The 17,392-nt window shown below is 44.0% G+C and overlaps 1 non-coding gene across 1 annotated transcript; it reads right to left on the bottom strand.

The window, feature by feature from the left end:
* Positions 1-304: 304 nt before the first annotated feature.
* Positions 305-380, bottom strand: trnaa-cgc. Its single transcript has one exon. It is a non-coding gene; the product is annotated as a tRNA-Ala (tRNA).
* Positions 381-17,392: the final 17,012 nt, after the last annotated feature.

The following is a 17,392-nucleotide window of genomic DNA, read 5'->3' on the forward strand; positions in this document are numbered from 1 at the left end:
CAGCACCCTGGACAACGACTAGCAGTTGAGGTAAGCCGGTTCGCTAAACTCACTAGATACTGCTAGATATTCAAATGTTTTTTGCGTAATGTTTTAGCATAGTTATAAGGGGAAAAGTACATTGTGAAATGTGAATGAGACCTGTCAAAACATTAGCATAACTCGAAAAGGGTGAGACCTTCACAAAGGCGATAATTGAGTTTAGGTCAATGGGGGTGGATTGTAATATCTTACATTTTAGTCATTTAGCAGACGCTCTTAACCAGAGCGACTTACAGTTAGTGAGTGCATACCTTTTTCATACTGGCCCCCCGTGGGAAACGAACCCACAACCCTGGCGTTGCGAGCGCCATGCTCTACCAACTGAACTACAGGGGACCCATCTTCAGAAGGATGCCGAGGCTGTTTGCTCTGTTTGAATAGGAACGCTGCAACAGCTCTCTTTCCTCGAGTCTCTACCTCTTTGCTCTCAGGTTTATTAGGCTAGGGGCAATTCCATGGTACCAGAATGGCACTTAGACTCCGATTTTTCACTTTAAAAGTATGCCAAACAAAAACCATTAATTGCCAAGTTAAACCAACCATACAACTCTATGCACAATGACTACTTTTAACAATTTCCAATGAACATTTTACAAAAACACATTTACTAGAAGAACAGTGCAGATGTAAAGTTTGGTACCAGAATGAAGGTCAAATCTCCCTCAGTTTTTTATGTGACCACGTTTTCCAAAAACTGTTAAGTATCTACTCCGAATTAAGATTCAAAGATGTCTGCAGAAAGAGTGGGGTGTCAGCTGTGATAAAGACACCTTGAGTTTGAAAAAATTTCATTTGGTTATTGAACTACAGTAAGTGAAGTGGATTAACAACCAGTAACAGAATGATGGTAACAGAAGGAGGAGACTGAAACGCACGGTAGCTAAAAGTAACGTCAGCCTTTTAATTATGAAAATATTTTTTTAAAATCCCTATTACTAGGCTATTCAAAATTGAATACAAATTCACTATAATTGGAGGTTAACTCTGTAAGCCACCCTGCACAATCAATGAACCAACAGCCTCGCCTAGGCCTATACGTTCTCTCCCAGACTCATGGATAGAACATTTCTGAGCGTAGCATAAGATAACCAGTCCATCCAGTATGGATAATAACAGAGTCCACACTTAAAGGAGATTACTAGAATTTGTTAAATTTGGAGTACAGGCTTGACCGATGATCTACCAACGACATCTTAAATCAGTTTTGTTGAAATGTTTTTCTCCTGTGCCTAATATGCTGTAGGCTATGTATTGTATAATGGAACAATTATTATTTAAATTCAGATTTTTGGGCTCATATATAGGCCTAGGTGTATGCATCAGCTCTAATATGTGTATGGGTGTTTTTAATTAATCATCACCTTAGAAAGCGCTGTCCATTTGGTTGTGTTAGGCTTTGAAACAACATCCACATCGACCATGTTTTACACTCAGTTTCAACTTTTTTCTTCAAATGGATCAGTCACAGTGAGGTGAGTTGTAAAAGCACGATACTGTTTTGATGATAAGTGTTTGATGTGATTTTCGATTGCATTTGCATTAATGTCAGAGTGGTAATAGAGCCCTGAAGGACGATAGAGCCCTGAGTCCCAGGCCATTAGGACCTGATGGTCATTAGTGAGTTGGGTACTACCAATGCATGTCCATGGTGCATAAAAGGAGATTACCATCCTCCTCTCAACCATTCTAACAGGACAGCAGGACAGTGTGTGTGTGTGTGTGTGTGTGTGTGTGTGTGTGTGTGTGTGTGTGTGTGTGTGTGTGTGTGTGTGTGTGTGTGTGTGTGTGTGTGTGTGTGTGTGGTTTGGTTTGGTTTTACTTTCCATGTGGGACATTTTACCAGTCCCCACAAGGAAGAAGGCCATTTTAGGCTTGGGGGTTAGGTTTAGGTTTAGGGTTACAATTAGGGTTAGGGTTATAATTAGGGTTAGGAGTTAGGGGTTTGGGGTTAAGGTTAGAGTTAGAGTTAGAGTTAAGGTTAGGGTTAGGGTTAGGCTAAGGGTTAGGTTTAGGGAAAATAGGATGTTAAATGGAATACATTTTTTGGTCCCCCACATGGATTTGTGTGTGTGTGTGTGTGTGTGTCCTTGCATTCTCTCAGTAGAATCTAAGGAGAGGAGCGGTGCTGTCTCAAGTGACACAGCCTGTTATACACATCTCATCTCACACACAGGAACCCAATAGGACTGGCTGATAGTTTGATAAGTGTGTTCACAAGGGGTTTTTCCATAATCTAGATTGAAGGCCAGTGCATTTTCATGAGTGTGCATGCTAACTGTACCGTGCCCCGAATCACATTTATGAGTCTCTTTAAATTCAGGCCCTGCTACAGTAGACTGATGTCATTAAATCTAACTCTGCTATAAATACATAGCAGGTCATTCTGAACATGCAGAGAGCTGGTTGATGTAGACATACAGACACACACACACAATCACAGACACACACTGTCACACAGTCACACACATACCCATACATGTACACACAAACACACACACGCATACACACAGAATTTATACACACACACACATTCACACACATAATTTAGACACACACACATACACACACACAAACCCCTCAAACCTCCCCCTTTCCTCACCCATTGTCAATTGTGGTCAATTTGAATGATCAGCCCAAGGCAATTTCAGTGGTGCTAGATGTGTCTATCCCAGAGAATGTTAGGCTGCAATGAGCCTCACCAATAAGGGATGTGTGTGTTCAGAATACAGAATGTGCACTTTGAATGTCAGCCTTTTCTACAGTACAGAGAGAGAGCTGCATCGTGGGATGTATTCTGGAGCACTGTGCTGGGTTGTTGTCTACTAACTAATCCTGGGCTATGCTGTGCTGGGCTGGGCTGGGCTATGCTGGGTTGGGTTGGGTTGGGCTGGGTTGGGCTGGGTTGGGTTGGGCTGTCATTAGCTGATACAAACAGCTGCTTTAGCAGTTATCAGTCGTCTCATCACTGGTTGTCCTCTCTTCAGAAACAGTGTGCTGTTAATAGCAGAGTTATAATTTCAATGACATAATGGCATCCCCTCCAATCAATAGCCAAATGGCAGCAGGAATCAATAGGCCTAGCTACCGTAATGTACAAAACGTGGAAGAAATGGCAGCTCGAGGCTATTTCAGTTCAACATTGGGACTCTAAGAAAATGTTGTATTTAATTATAAATCAATATCACATTAATGAGCCATGTATTATAAATTGACGTGTCATTGTGTTTATTATAGCATTGAAAAAAAAAGAAAAAACATTTTGTTCCCATATCCCCCACATTCTTCATACACACGAGTGCATGCACACACACACACACACACACATACATATGTATCCACGATGGCGTAGCAGTGCGGTCGTGTACTCTTGTGTGTCCATGTAAATAGCCAGTTTTTTTCTTTTTTTTTTCTTTTGTTGTGTATATTCCCCTATCACACTTTTCATCCTTCTACTAAATATACTTTCCTGCAACCCGCCTCACTCAATGTGGAACGGATTCTATTATTTACTTACCTTTTATCTAGAATCTCCAGTTGAAACTAGCTAGCCAGCTAACTAGCTACTTGCTATTAGCCACCGTTAGCGGTTTTTCACCCAGAACATCTGATTTTCTGCCGGAATAACTGAATCACTGGACGTTAACACCGGATCGCAACCAGCTAGCCGCAACCGAATGGATGTTGCTGTTGGCTAATCACCACTGCCCCTGAAGCAAGCACCAGTTAGCCTTGAGCTAGCCTCGAGCAGGCCCATATCCCGGCTATCTACCTCTCTGTCTACCGGACCGGAGTAGCCAGCTAACTAGCTACTTGCTATTAGCCACCGTTAGCGGGGTTTTTTCACCATTGTCTGTGGCCTGCACTACCTACCAGCCAGCTCTAGCCTGGTCTATTATCGGCCAGTCTGCACAGCGTGTTATCGACCCAGAACATATCGGATTTTCTGCTGGAATCACTGAATCACTGGACCTTTAACACCGGATCATTGCAACTAGCTAGCTGCAACCGAATGGATGTTGTGGTTGGCTAATCAGCCTTGAGCTAGCCTCAAGTCAGGCCCATTTCGTGGCTATGTACCTCTCTGTCAACCGGACGGGACCTCCTAGTGTCGACACGGAGCCCCGCCGATCAATCACGACTGGTCTGCCGACGTAATCGTCTGTGGTTTCAACAGGCTTCCCGTTGCGATGACCACGAAGATCCATCTGCTAGCCCCGGCCCGCTAGCAAACGCAATTCAACAGCCGTGCTTCCTGATCGCCTGTGCTGTAGCACCAATTCGAACTGCTGTCGGACTCACATTGCTATTCACTGGACCTGATGATCACTCAGCTGCACAGCTAATGCCTGCTGGACTGCTCCTTTACACGGTACCCTGTCCTGTTTTATCTGTTTAGCCTCAGCCCAAACTTTCATCGCCATTTCCAGCTGTTGTCTTAGCTCTCTCGAATAACACCTGTGATTGCTTTATGCCTCTCTCCCATGTCAATATGCCTTGCCTATTGCTGTTCCAGTTAGTTCTTATTATACAATTTCACTGTAGAGCCCCAAGTCCCTCTCAAACTACCTCAAATAGCTCCTTTGTTCCACCCCCCATACACGTGGAGACCGGCTCAATCGGTGCCTCCAGTGATGCTATCTCTTTCATTGTTACCCAACGCTTAGGTTTACCTCCACTGTACTCATATCCTTCCATATCCTTGTCTGTACATAAAGCCCTGAATCTATTCTACAACGCCCAGAGAACTGCCCCCTATATTCTCTGTACCCAACGCACTAGAAGACCAGTTCTTAAAGCCTTTAGCCGTATCCTTATTCTAGTCCTCCTCTGTTCCTCTGGTGATGTAGAGGTTAACCCAGGCCCTGCAGCCCCTAGTATCACTCCTACTCCCCAGGCGCTATCATTTGTTGACTTCTGTAACCGTAAAAGCCTTGGCTTTTTGCATGTTAACATCAGAAGCCTCCTTCCTAAGTTTGAGTTTCTGCATTAGCACACTCCACCAACCCTGAGGTTCTAGCAGTGTCTGAATCCTGGCTTAGGAAGGCCACCAAAAATTCAGAAATGTCCATCCCCAACTACAACATTTTCTGTCTAGATAGAACTGCCAAAGGGGGTGGAGTTGTAATTTACTGTAGAGATAGCCTGCAGAGCTCTATCATACTATCCAGGTCTGTGCTCAAACAGTTTGAGCTCCTACTTCTAAAAATCCACCTTTCCAGAAATAAGTCTCTCACTGTTGCCGCTTGCTACAGACCCCCCTCAGCCCCCAGCTGTGCCCTGGTCACCATATGTGAATTGATTGCCCCCCATCTATCCTCAGAGTTCGTACTGCTTGGTGACCTAAACTGGGATATGCTTAACACCCCGGCCATCATACAATCCAAACTAGATGCCCTCAATCTCACACAAATTATCTGGGGCGGCAGGTAGCTTAGTGGTTAAGAGTGTTGTGCCAGTAACCGAAAGGTCGCTGGTTCTAATCCCCGAGCCGACTAGGTGAAAAATCTGTCGATGTGCCCTTGAGCAAGGCACTTAACCCTAATTGCTCCTGTAAGTCGCTCTGGATAAGAGCGTCTGCTAAATGACCAATTATTTTATTATTATTATTTATCAAGGAACCTACCAGGTACAACCCTAAATCCGTAAACATGGTCACCCTCATAGATATCATCTTGACTAACTTACCCTCTAAATACACCTCCGCTGTCTTCAACCAGGATCTCAGTGATGACTGCCTTATTGCCTGTGTCCGTAATGGGTCCGCGGTCAAACGACCACCCCTCATCACTGTCAAACGCTCCCTAAAACACTTTAGCAAGCAGGCCTTCCTAATTGACCTGGCCCAGGTATCCTGGATGGATATCGATCTCATTCCGTCAGTAGAGGATGCCTGGTTGTTCTTTGAAAGTGCTGTCCTCTCAATCTTAAATAAGCATGCCCCATTCAAAAAATTCAGAACTAAGAACAGATATAGCCCCTGGTTCTCCTCAGACTTGACTGCCCTTGACCAGCACAAAACTATCCTGTGTCGTACTGCATTAGCATCGAATAGCCCCCGCGATATGAAACTTTTCAGGGAAGTTAGGAACCAATGTACACAAGCAGTTAGGAAAGCAAAGGCTAGCTTTTTCAAACAGAAATCTGCATCCTGTAGCACTAACTCCAAAATGTTTTGGGACACTGTAAAGTCCATGGAGAATAAGAGCACCTCCTACCAGTTGCCCATTGCACTGAGGCTAGGAAACACTATCACCACCGATAAATCTACAATAATCGAGAATTTCAACAAGCATTTTGCTACGGCTGGCCATGCTTTCCACCTGGCTACCACTACCCCGGCCACCAGCTCTGCACCCTCCGCTGCAACTTGCCCATGCCCCCCTCCCGTTTCTCCTTCACACAAATTCAGACAGCTGATGTTCTGAAAGAGCTGCAAAATCTGGACCCCTACAAATCATCTGTGCTAGACAATCTGGACCCTTTCTTTCTTAAATTAGCAGCCGGAATTGTCGCAACCCCTATTACTAGCCTGTTCAACCTCTCTTTCGGAACGTCTGAGATCCCCAGAGATTGGAAAGCTGCCGCGGTCATCCCCCTCTTCAAAGGGGGTGACACTCTAGATCCAAACTGTTACAGACCTATATCCATCCTGCCCTGCCTTTCAAAAGTTTTTGAAAGCCAAGTTAACAAACAGATCACCGACCATTTCGAATCCCACCGTACCTTCTCTGCTATGCAATCCGGTTTCCGAGCTGGTCATGGGTGCACCTCAGCCACGCTCAAGGTCCTAAACGATATTATAACCGCGATCGATAATAGACAGTACTGTGCAGCCGTCTTCATCGACCTGGCCAAGGCTTTCAACTCTGTCAACCACCGCATTCTTATTGGCAGACTAAATAGCCTTGGTTTCTCAAATGACTGCCACGCCTGGTTCACCAACTACTTCTCAGATAGAGTTCAATGTGTCAAATCAGAGGGCCTGTTGTCTGGACCTATGGCAGTCTCTATGGGGGTGCCACAGGGTTCAATTCTCGGGCCGACTCTTTTCTCTGTGTATATCAATGATGTCGCTCTTGCTGCTGGTGACTCTCAGATCCACCTCTACGCAGACGACACCATTTTGTATAAATCTGGCCCTTCATTGGACACTGTGTTAACAAACCTCCAAACGAGCTTCAATGCCATACAACACTCCTTCCGTAGCCTCCAACTGCTCTTAAACACTAGTAAAACTAAATGCATGCTCTTCAATCGAACGCTGCTGGCACCCGCCCACCCGACTAGAATCACTACTCTCGGCAGGTCTGACCTAGAGTATGTGGACAACTACAAATACCTAGGTGTCTGGGGAGACTGTAAACTATCCTCCCAGACTCACATTAAGCATCTCCAATCCAAAGTTAAATCTAGAATCGGCTTCCTATTTCGCAATAAAGCCTTCTTCACTCATGCTGCCAAACATGCCCTCGTTAAACTGACTATCCTACCGATCCTTGACTTCGGCGAAGTCATTTACAAAATAGCCTCCAATACTCTACTCAGCAAATTGGATGTAGTCTATCACAGTGCCATCCGTTTTGTCATCAAAGCCCCATATACTACCCACCACTGTGACCTGTACGCTCTTGTTGGCTGGTCCTCTCTTTATATTCGTTGCCAAACCCACTGGCTCCAGGTCATCTATAAATCACTGCTAGGCAAATCCCTGCCTTATCTTAGCTCATTGGTCACCATAGCAGCACCCACCCGTAGTCTGCGCTCCAGCAGGTATATCTCACTGGTCATCCCCAAAGCCAACACCTCCTTTGGCCGTCATTCCTTCCAGTTCTCTGCTGCCAATGACTGGAACAAATTGCAAAAATCTCTGAAGCTGGAGACTCTTATCTCCCTCACTAACTTTAAGCATCAGTTGTCAGAGCACCTTACCGATCACTGCACCTGTACACAGCCCATCTGAAATTAGCCCACCCAACTACCTCATCCCCATATTGTTATTTATTTACCTCATGTTCACCCTAGTATCTCTATTTGCACACCAACTCTTGCACATCTATCATTCCAGTGTTAATACTAAATTGTAATTATTTCGCACTATGGCCTATTTATTGCCTTACCTCCATTACTTGCTACATTTGCACACACTGTATATATATTTTCTGTTGTATTTTTGACTTTATGTTTTGTTTACCCCATATGTAACTCTGTGTTGTTGTTTTTATCGCACTGCTTTGCTTTATCTTAGCCAGGTCGCAGTTGTAAATGAGAACTTGTTCTCAACTGGCTTACCTGGTTAAATAAAGGTGAAATAAAATACAGTACATACACACACACACACCACACACACATGCACAAACACACGTTTCCGTGCACACACAGAAACAAACACCATGCACATGCACACACACACTAGAAACAGGTTGGCTGCTGTGCGGGCAGGGGAGTGGAGGCGGGGCAGAGAGAAAGAGTAGAGACCTTGCAGCCCTCCAGGTATGCAGTTGTCAGAGATACAGGGCTGATGGTAAATCAATCAGTTCAAGTGGTGTGTCCTACCCTGTCCTGGTGGAGAGGAGAGGAGAGGAGAGGCCACTCAACCAACCATTGCTTTGTGCCTGATCAATGACAACTGCATGACTGTTTTATGTCTGCTACATTAGATGACTAATCTACAGTGGGGAAAAAAAGTGTTTAGTCAGCCACCAATTGTGCAAGTTCTCCCACTTAAAAAGATGAGAGAGGCCTGTAATTTTCATCATAGGTACACGTCAACTATGACAGACAAATTGAGAATTTTTTTCTCCAGAAAATCACATTGTAGGATTTTTTATGAATTTATTTGCAAATTATGGTGGAAAATAAGTATTTGGTCACCTACAAACAAGCAAGATTTCTGGCTCTCACAGACCTGCAACTTCTTCTTTAAGAGGCTCCTCTGTCCTCCACTCGTTACCTGTATTAATGGCACCTGTTTGAACTTGTTATCAGTATAAAAGACACCTGTCCACAACCTCAAACAGTCACACTCCAAACTCCACTATGGCCAAGACCAAAGAGCTGTCAAAGGACACCAGAATCAAAATGGTAGACCTGCACCAGGCTGGGAAGACTGGATCTGCAATAGGTAAGCAGCTTGGTTTGAAGAAATCAACTGTGGGAGCAATTATTAGGAAATGGAAGACATACAAGACCACTGATAATCTCCCTCGATCTGGGGCTCCACGCAAGATCTCACCCCGTGGGGTCAAAATGATCACAAGAACGGTGAGCAAAAATCCCAGAACCACACGGGGGGACCTAGTGAATGACCTGCAGAGAGCTGGGACCAAAGTAACAAAGCCTACCATCAGTAACACACTACGCCGCCAGGGACTCAAATCCTGCAGTGCCAGACGTGTCCCCCCTGCTTAAGCCAGTACATGTCCAGGCCCGTCTAAAGTTTGCTAGAGTGCATTTGGATGATCCAGAAGAGGATTGGGAGAATGTCATATGGTCAGATGAAACCAAAATATAACCTTTTGGTAAAAACTCAACTCGTCGTGTTTGGAGGACAAAGAATGCTAAGTTGCATCCAAAGAACACCATACCTACTGTGAAGCATGGGGGTGGAAACATCATGCTTTGGGGCTGTTTTTTCTGCAAAGGGACCAGGAACGACTGATCCGTGTAAAGGAAAGAATGAATGGGGCCTTGTATCGTGAGATTTTGAGTGAAAACCTCCTTCCATCAGCAAGGGCATTGAAGATGAAATGTGGCTGGGTCTTTCAGCATGACAATGATCCCAAACACAACGCCCGGGCAACGAAGGAGTGGCTTCGTAAGAAGCATTTCAAGGTCCTGGAGTGGCCTAGCCAGTCTCCAGATCTCAACCCCATAGAAAATCTTTGGAGGGAGTTGAAAGTCCGTGTTGCCCTAGCGACAGCCCCAAAACATCACTGCTCTAGAGGAGATCTGCATGGAGGAATGGGCCAAAATACCAGCAACAGTGTGTGAAAACCTTGTGAAGACTTACAGAAAACGTTTGACCTGTGTCATTGCCAACAAAGGGTATATAACAAAGTATTGAGAAACTTTTGTTATTGACCAAATACTTATTTTCCACCATAATTTGCAAATAAATTCATTAAAAATCCTACAATGTGATTTTCTGGATTTCTTTTTCTCATTTTGTCTGTCATAGTTGACGTGTACCTATGATGAAAATTACAGGCCTCTCTCATCTTTTTAAGTGGGAGAACTTGCACAATTGGTGGCTGACTAAATACTATTTTTCCCCACTGTATGCAGTGCCACCTCTGCCTATACACAGACTACGCGCACCATCTATCTCCAGGCCATCAGACTGTTAAACAGTCACCACTAGCCGGCCTCCACCCAGTACCAATACCCTTCCCTGATCCTGTCATTGTTCTAGCCGGCTACCACCCGGTACTATACCCTGCTGCTAGGGGCCCCTTACAAAAAACTAATACTATATCTATGTGTTTCTTTGGGGACCTCGTTGGGGTCTCAATTTACTGTTAATAGTTATAAAAGTAGAATACACACAATGAAATTTGGAAATGGGGACCTACAATGTTATGCACGCGAGGTGGGGGAGGGGGGATAGACGTGGCCTCCTCTGTCATCACTCCAGGATTCATTTAGGACTGCTATATGATCAAATAAAAAATGGATAAATAATGTTGTTGTCACATGCTTCGTTAACAACAGGTGTAGACTAACAGTGAAATGCTTCCCTCATCAATCTACACACAATACCCCATAATTGTCACGACTTCCTCCGAAGCTGCCTCCTCTCCTTGTTCGGGCAGGCTTCGGCGTTCGTCGTCACCGGCCTTCTAGCCACTGCCGCTCCATATCTCATAATTCCATTTGTTTTGTCTCGTTTATTACACACACCTGGTTCATATCCCCTCATTAGTACATGTATAAATGTTCCCTCAGCCCCCCTTGTCCTTGTGGGTGATTGTTTAATGTGAGGAGAGAGTAGCTCGGTGTTGCTATGTGTATTTTGTATTGCCGGGTGTATATTTCCCTGTGTGCCTGTTTGGTTCCAGTGCGCCTGTTTTGTGCACTGGGCTGTTTGATGCTATCCTGCATAACTCGGTACTACACAATAAACTCTGTATTCTGTGATTTACCCTCCTGCACCTGACTCCTTCAAATCACCTCTCACAATAATAACAAAGCAAAAACAGGCTTTTCCCCCTATTTTTATTAAAATAAATAAAAAAAACTGAAATATCACATTTACATAAGTGTTCAGACCCTTTACTCAGTACTTTGTTGAAGCGCCTTTGGCAGCAATTACAGCCTCAAGTCTTCTTGGGTATGACGCTACAAGCTTGGCACACCTGTATTTGGGGAATTTCTCTCGTTCTTCTCTGCAGATCCTCTCAAGCTCTGTCAGGTTGGATGGGTAGGGTCGCTGCACAGCTATTTCGATAGGGTTCAAGTCCGGGCTTTGGCTGGGCCACTCAAGGACATTCAGAGACTTGTCCCGAAGCCACTCCTGCATTGTCTTGGCTGTGTGCTTAGGGTCATTGTCCTGTTGGAAGATGAACCTTCGCCCCAGTCTGAGGTCCTGAGCGCTCTGGAGCTGGTTTTCATCAAGGATCTCTCTGTACTTTGCCCCGTTTATCTTTCCCCCAATCCTGACTAGTCTCCCAGTCCCTGCCGCTGAAAAACATCCCCACAACATGATGCTGCCACCACCATGTTTCACCTTAGGGATGTTGCTAGATTTCCTCCAGACGTGACGCTTGGCATTCAGGCCAAAGAGTTCAATCTTGGTTTCATCAGACCAGAGTATCTTGTTTCTCATGGTCTGAGAGTCCTTTAGGTGCCTTATAGCAAACTCCAAGCGGGCTTTCATGTGCCTTTTAATGAGGAGTGGCTTCTGTCTGGCCACTCTACCATAAAGACCTGATTGTTGGAGTGCTGCAAAGATGGTTGTCCTTCTGGAAGGTTCTCCCATCTTCACAGAGGAACTCTGGAGCGCTGTCCGAGTGATCATCGGGTTCTTGGTCACCTCCCTGATAAAGTTCATTCTCCCCTGATTGTTCAGTTTGGCCGGGCGGCCAGCTCTAGGAAGAGTCTAGGTGGTTCCAAACTTCTTCCATTTAAGAATGATGGAGGCCACTGTGTTCTTGGGGACTTTCGATGCTGCATAATGTTTTTGGTACCCTTCCCCAGATCTGTGCCTCGACACAATCCTGTCTTGGAGCTCTATGGACAATTCCTTTGACCTCTTGGCTTGGTTTTTGCTCTGAAATACACTGTCAACTGTGGGACCTTATATAGACAGTTGTGTGCCTTTCCAATCTTTTGAATTGACCCCAGGTTGACTCCAATCAAGTTGTAGAAACATCTCAAGGATGATCAATGGAAACAGGATGCACCTGAGCTCAATTTCAAGTCTCATAGCAAAGGATCTGAATACTTATGTGTACTTCTGTTTTTTAATACATTTGCAAAATATTATAAAAAACAGTTTTTGCTTTGTTATTATGGGTTATTGTGTGTAGATTGATGATTTTTTTTGTAATCCATTTTTGTGGAAAAAGTCAAGGGCCTGCTGGCTCCCCTACCTCTGCGGAAGCACAGTTCCCGCTCAGCCCAGTCAAAACTGTTCGCTGCTCTGGCACCCCAATGGTGGAACAAGCTCCCTCACGACGCCAGGACAGCGGAGTCACTCACCACCTTCCGGAGACACTTGAAACCCCACCTCTTTAAGGAATACCTGGGATAGGATAAAGTAATCCTTCTACCCCCCCTTACCCCACCACAAAAACTAAAAAAAACTATTGTAAAGTGGTTGTCCCACTGGCTATCATAAGGTGAATGCACCAATTTGTATGTCGCTCTGGATAAGAGCATCTGCTAAATGACGAATATGTAAAATGTAAAATGAATACTTTCCGAATGCACTGTAGGTAGGGTAAAGTGACTAGGCAACATGATAGATAATAGACAGTAGCAGCAGTACACTGTAGGTAGGGTAAAGTGACTAGGCAACAGGATAGATAATAGACAGTAGCAGCAATATACTGTAGGTAGGGTAAAGTGACTAGGCAACAGGATAGATAATAGACAGTAGCAGCAGTATACTGTAGGTAGGGTAAAGTGACTAGGCAACAGGATAGATAATAGACAGTAGCAGCAATATACTGTAGGTAGGGTAAAGTGACTAGGCAACAGGATAGATACAGTTTTTTACAATCACTTTGGCACTAACTTCAGAACCTTGACGTGATTTTTCAAAACTCTAGACACAAAACTCAAAACGGTCATCACTTGTAACACAGGCTGACCAATGTTCAAAACATTGCATTGTGCATTCATATCTTTAAAGAAATCTTGCACTTGCACAATCATTGGTTCAAAAAACAAATTTATTGTGAAATACTAATGAAACGTTAATTTAGATCACCCACACACAAGCAACTAATAGTTTCACTGTGTCATTGTTCGTACAATCATTAAATATTGTAGTACAAAATAGGTGATACATGTTTCATTATGGTACTACATGTAAATACATCCCTGTAAAAGTACTGCTGTAGTAGAGAGAATACTACAGACACAGTGGAATCATTGAACAAAATCTGAAATATGTTGATGAAAAACGATACAGTACTGTAAAACATCAAATGCAGTGTTCCTCAACTTGCTTGCTTGTACTGTAAAAAGAGCAAAACATAGGAGTGATTACTGTACTTCGACATTTTCATCAACTCTGTCTTGTGGAGTTGGCCACAGGTTTTCATCTACATCACAATGGATGTTTTCATTAGCCAAACATCTTGGGAAAAACATTCGGGCATGGCGAATCCAGGCCTGACACTGGTCTGCCGTGATGTCATTGCATGTGTCATCCATGGCCTGGAGAAAAGTGACTTGTTCATGAGGGCGCCTATCATAAACCTTCCATCTCCATGTGGAGAAAAATTCCTCAATCGGGTTAAGGAAAGGAGAGTATGGAGGTAAATACAGGGTGGTAAATTGTGCATGGGCCTAAAACCATGCTTGCTCGGATTTCATTGGACACTCTTTGCTGTTGCTGCCGCTGTCTTGGTCCGTGGCCTTGTCCTCTACCACGTTCCCCCACACCTCTCAAACGAGGCCCACGACCACCTCTCAGAAGGGGTGCTTGTCCCCTGCCATTCCTTTGACCAACACGTCTTCCTCGTCTTCCTCCCACCACTGCTTGACCTCTATTGTGACCTGGATCACCTGCCGGCTCCATGTTACAGTACGTATCGCTATATTGTTGCAAGTGGATCCCAATCAATTCTTTATATACTCGTTCCATAATGTGAACTCAATCATCAGTAACAAGTTGGCAGAATTGGACAAGCAATTACAAGGGCCTTCATCCATACAGTGCAGTACTGTCAATACTATAAATAGTCTGAAAAGGTGGTACATGGGACCATAGAAACGGTGTCTGATAAAGAATGATGATGAAATATTACATCCTTAGATAATGTAGTCTAATTGGTTCATGCTCCACGCTAATTGGTGACAATGAATCTCGTTATCTTGAAACTTTCATGACCTAAACATGGAATATTGTTTGTCTGTTTCCATACAACTATGCATTAAGAGTAATGCAACAGTTACTTATCATTTTGAGCAGTTGTATCAATTGATAGTTGGATAATTGTAATGAAATGAATAGACACTCATCTGAAATGTAATGTGTGAATTGCCTTTTGAAATAGTAGTACTTTGATGTTAAGTTGTGTCATATTGAACAGGTGATTTTTGTTAAATGAACAAATGATCTTAGTTTTATGTGTATTGTATCCAAGCAATTGAAAAAAAGCGTTAGTTTTGAAAAATGTGCATTTTGATAATTGGTTGTGAGTTTTGTGTCTAGAGTTTTGAAAAATTACGTCAAGGTTCTGAAATTAGTGCCAAAGTGATTGTAAAAAACTGTAATAGACAGTAGCAGCAGTATACTGTAGGTAGGGTAAAGTGACTAGGCAACAGGATAGATAATAGACAGTAGCAGCAATATACTGTAGGTAGGGTAAAGTGACTAGGCAACAGGATAGATAATAGACAGTAGCAGCAGTATACTGTAGGTAGGGGTAAAGTAACTAGGCAACAGGATAGATAATAGACAGTAGCAGCAGTATACTGTAGGTAGGGGTAAAGTGACTAGGCAACAGGATAGATAATAGACAGTAGCAGCAGTATACTGTAGGTAGGGGTAAAGTGACTAGGCAACAGGATAGATAATAGACAGTAGCAGCAGTATACTGTAGGTAGGGGGTAAAGTGACTAGGCAACAGGATAGATAATAGACAGTAGCAGCAGTATACTGTAGGTAGGGGTAAAGTAACTAGGCAACAGGATAGATAATAGACAGTAGCAGCAGTATACTGTAGGTACGGGGTAAAGTGACTAGGCAACAGGATAGATAATAGACAGTAGCAGCAGTATACTGTAGGTAAGGGTAAAGTGACTAGGCAACAGGATAGATAATAGACAGTAGCAGCAGTATACTGTAGGTAGGGGTAAAGTAACTAGGCAACAGGATAGATAATAGACAGTAGCAGCAGTATACTGTAGGTAGGGGTAAAGTGACTAGGCAACAGGATAGATAATAGACAGTAGCAGCAGTATACTGTAGGTAGGGTAAAGTGACTAGGCAACAGGATAGATAATAGACAGTAGCAGCAGCATATGTGTGGAGTGTGGAAGGGTGTGTGGTGAATGTGTGCCTCTGTGCATGTGTCATGTGTGAGTGTCTGTTTGTGTATGTGTTAGTGTGTTAGTGTGTGTGTGTGTGTGTGTGTGTGTGTGTGTGTGTGTGTGTGTGTGTGTGTGTGTGTGTGTGTGTGTGTGTGTGTGTGTGTGTGTGTGTGTGTGTGTGTGTGTGTGTGTGAGTGTGTGTGTGTGTGTGTGTGTGTTGGAGTGTCAGTGTAAATATGTGACCAGTCTATGCATGTGCTATGTTGCTCTATGCATGTCTATGCAGGGCAGTACCTGCTCAGAAAGTATTTGGTGGAAAAGGGATGACTTATAGTGCAGGCTATTGATCAAAGGATGGGAAGCAGAGGAAGGAATATAGAGGAAGGAATATAGAGGAGGGAATATAGAGGAGGGAATATAGAGGAGGGAATATAGAGGAGGGAATATAGAGGAGGGAATATAGAGGAGGGAATATAGAGGAGGGAATATAGAGGAGGGAATATAGAGGAGGGAATATAGAGGAGGGAATATAGAGGAAGGAATATAGAGGAGGGAATATAGAGCAGGGAATATAGAGGAGGGAATATAGAGGAAGGAATATAGAGGAGGGAATATAGAGGAGGGAATATAGAGGAGGGAATATAGAGGAGGGAATATAGAGGAAGGAATATAGAGGAGGGAATATAGAGGAGGGAATATAGAGGAGGGAATATAGAGGAGGGAATATAGAGGAGGGAATATAGAGGAGGGAATATAGAGGAGGGAATATAGAGGAGGGAATATAGAGGAGGGAATATAGAGGAGGGAATATAGAGCAGGGAATATAGAGGAGGGAATATAGAGGAAGGAATATAGAGGAAGGAATATAGAGGAGGGAATATAGAGGAGGGAATATAGAGGAGGAAATATAGAGGAAGGAATATAGAGGAGGGAAAGTAGAGGAGGGAATATAGAGGAAGGAATATAGAGGAGGGAATATAGAGGAAGGAATATAGAGGAGGGAATATAGAGGAGGGAATATAGAGGAGGGAATATAGAGGAAGGAATATAGAGGAGGGAATATAGAGGAAGGAATATAGAGGAAGGAATATAGAGGAAGGAATATAGAGGAAGGGAGGACAGAGGAAGGAATATAGAGGACGGGAGGACAGAGGAAGGGAGGACAGAGGAAGGGAGGACAGAGGAAGGGAGGTCAGAGGAAGGAGGTCAGAGGAAGGGAGGTCAGAGGAAGGAGGTCAGAGGAAGGGAGGACAGGGGAAGGAGGACAGAGGCATTGTGGAAAGCTGCTTTGGACTGGCCTGGGGACGGTGCAGGGACAGTGAGTCAGAGGCAATGGTGGCTGTAGTGCAAGTGGCCATAAACATTAATATAGCATGTAATCCCAGAGAGCTTGTTTCTTTTACAATCCATTAAAGTGATGAATATAAACTCCTTTTCACCAGGCCATAGATGGCTATCCTCTTAGTGGGAGTGAGCATATGCATAGTTGTGTGTGTGTATGTGAATGCATACGTGCGCGAGCGAGTGTGTGTATGTTCATGTGAGCCTGCATACATGCATGAATATGTGTGTGTGTGTGTGTGTGTGTGTGTGAGTGAGCGAGAGCAGGGCAGAGTAGAGCGGGTGTACAGGGACTGGGCTCAGG

This window comes from Coregonus clupeaformis, chromosome 33 (assembly GCF_020615455.1).
Source record: "Coregonus clupeaformis isolate EN_2021a chromosome 33, ASM2061545v1, whole genome shotgun sequence".
NCBI classification, from domain to species: Eukaryota; Metazoa; Chordata; class Actinopteri; order Salmoniformes; family Salmonidae; genus Coregonus; species Coregonus clupeaformis.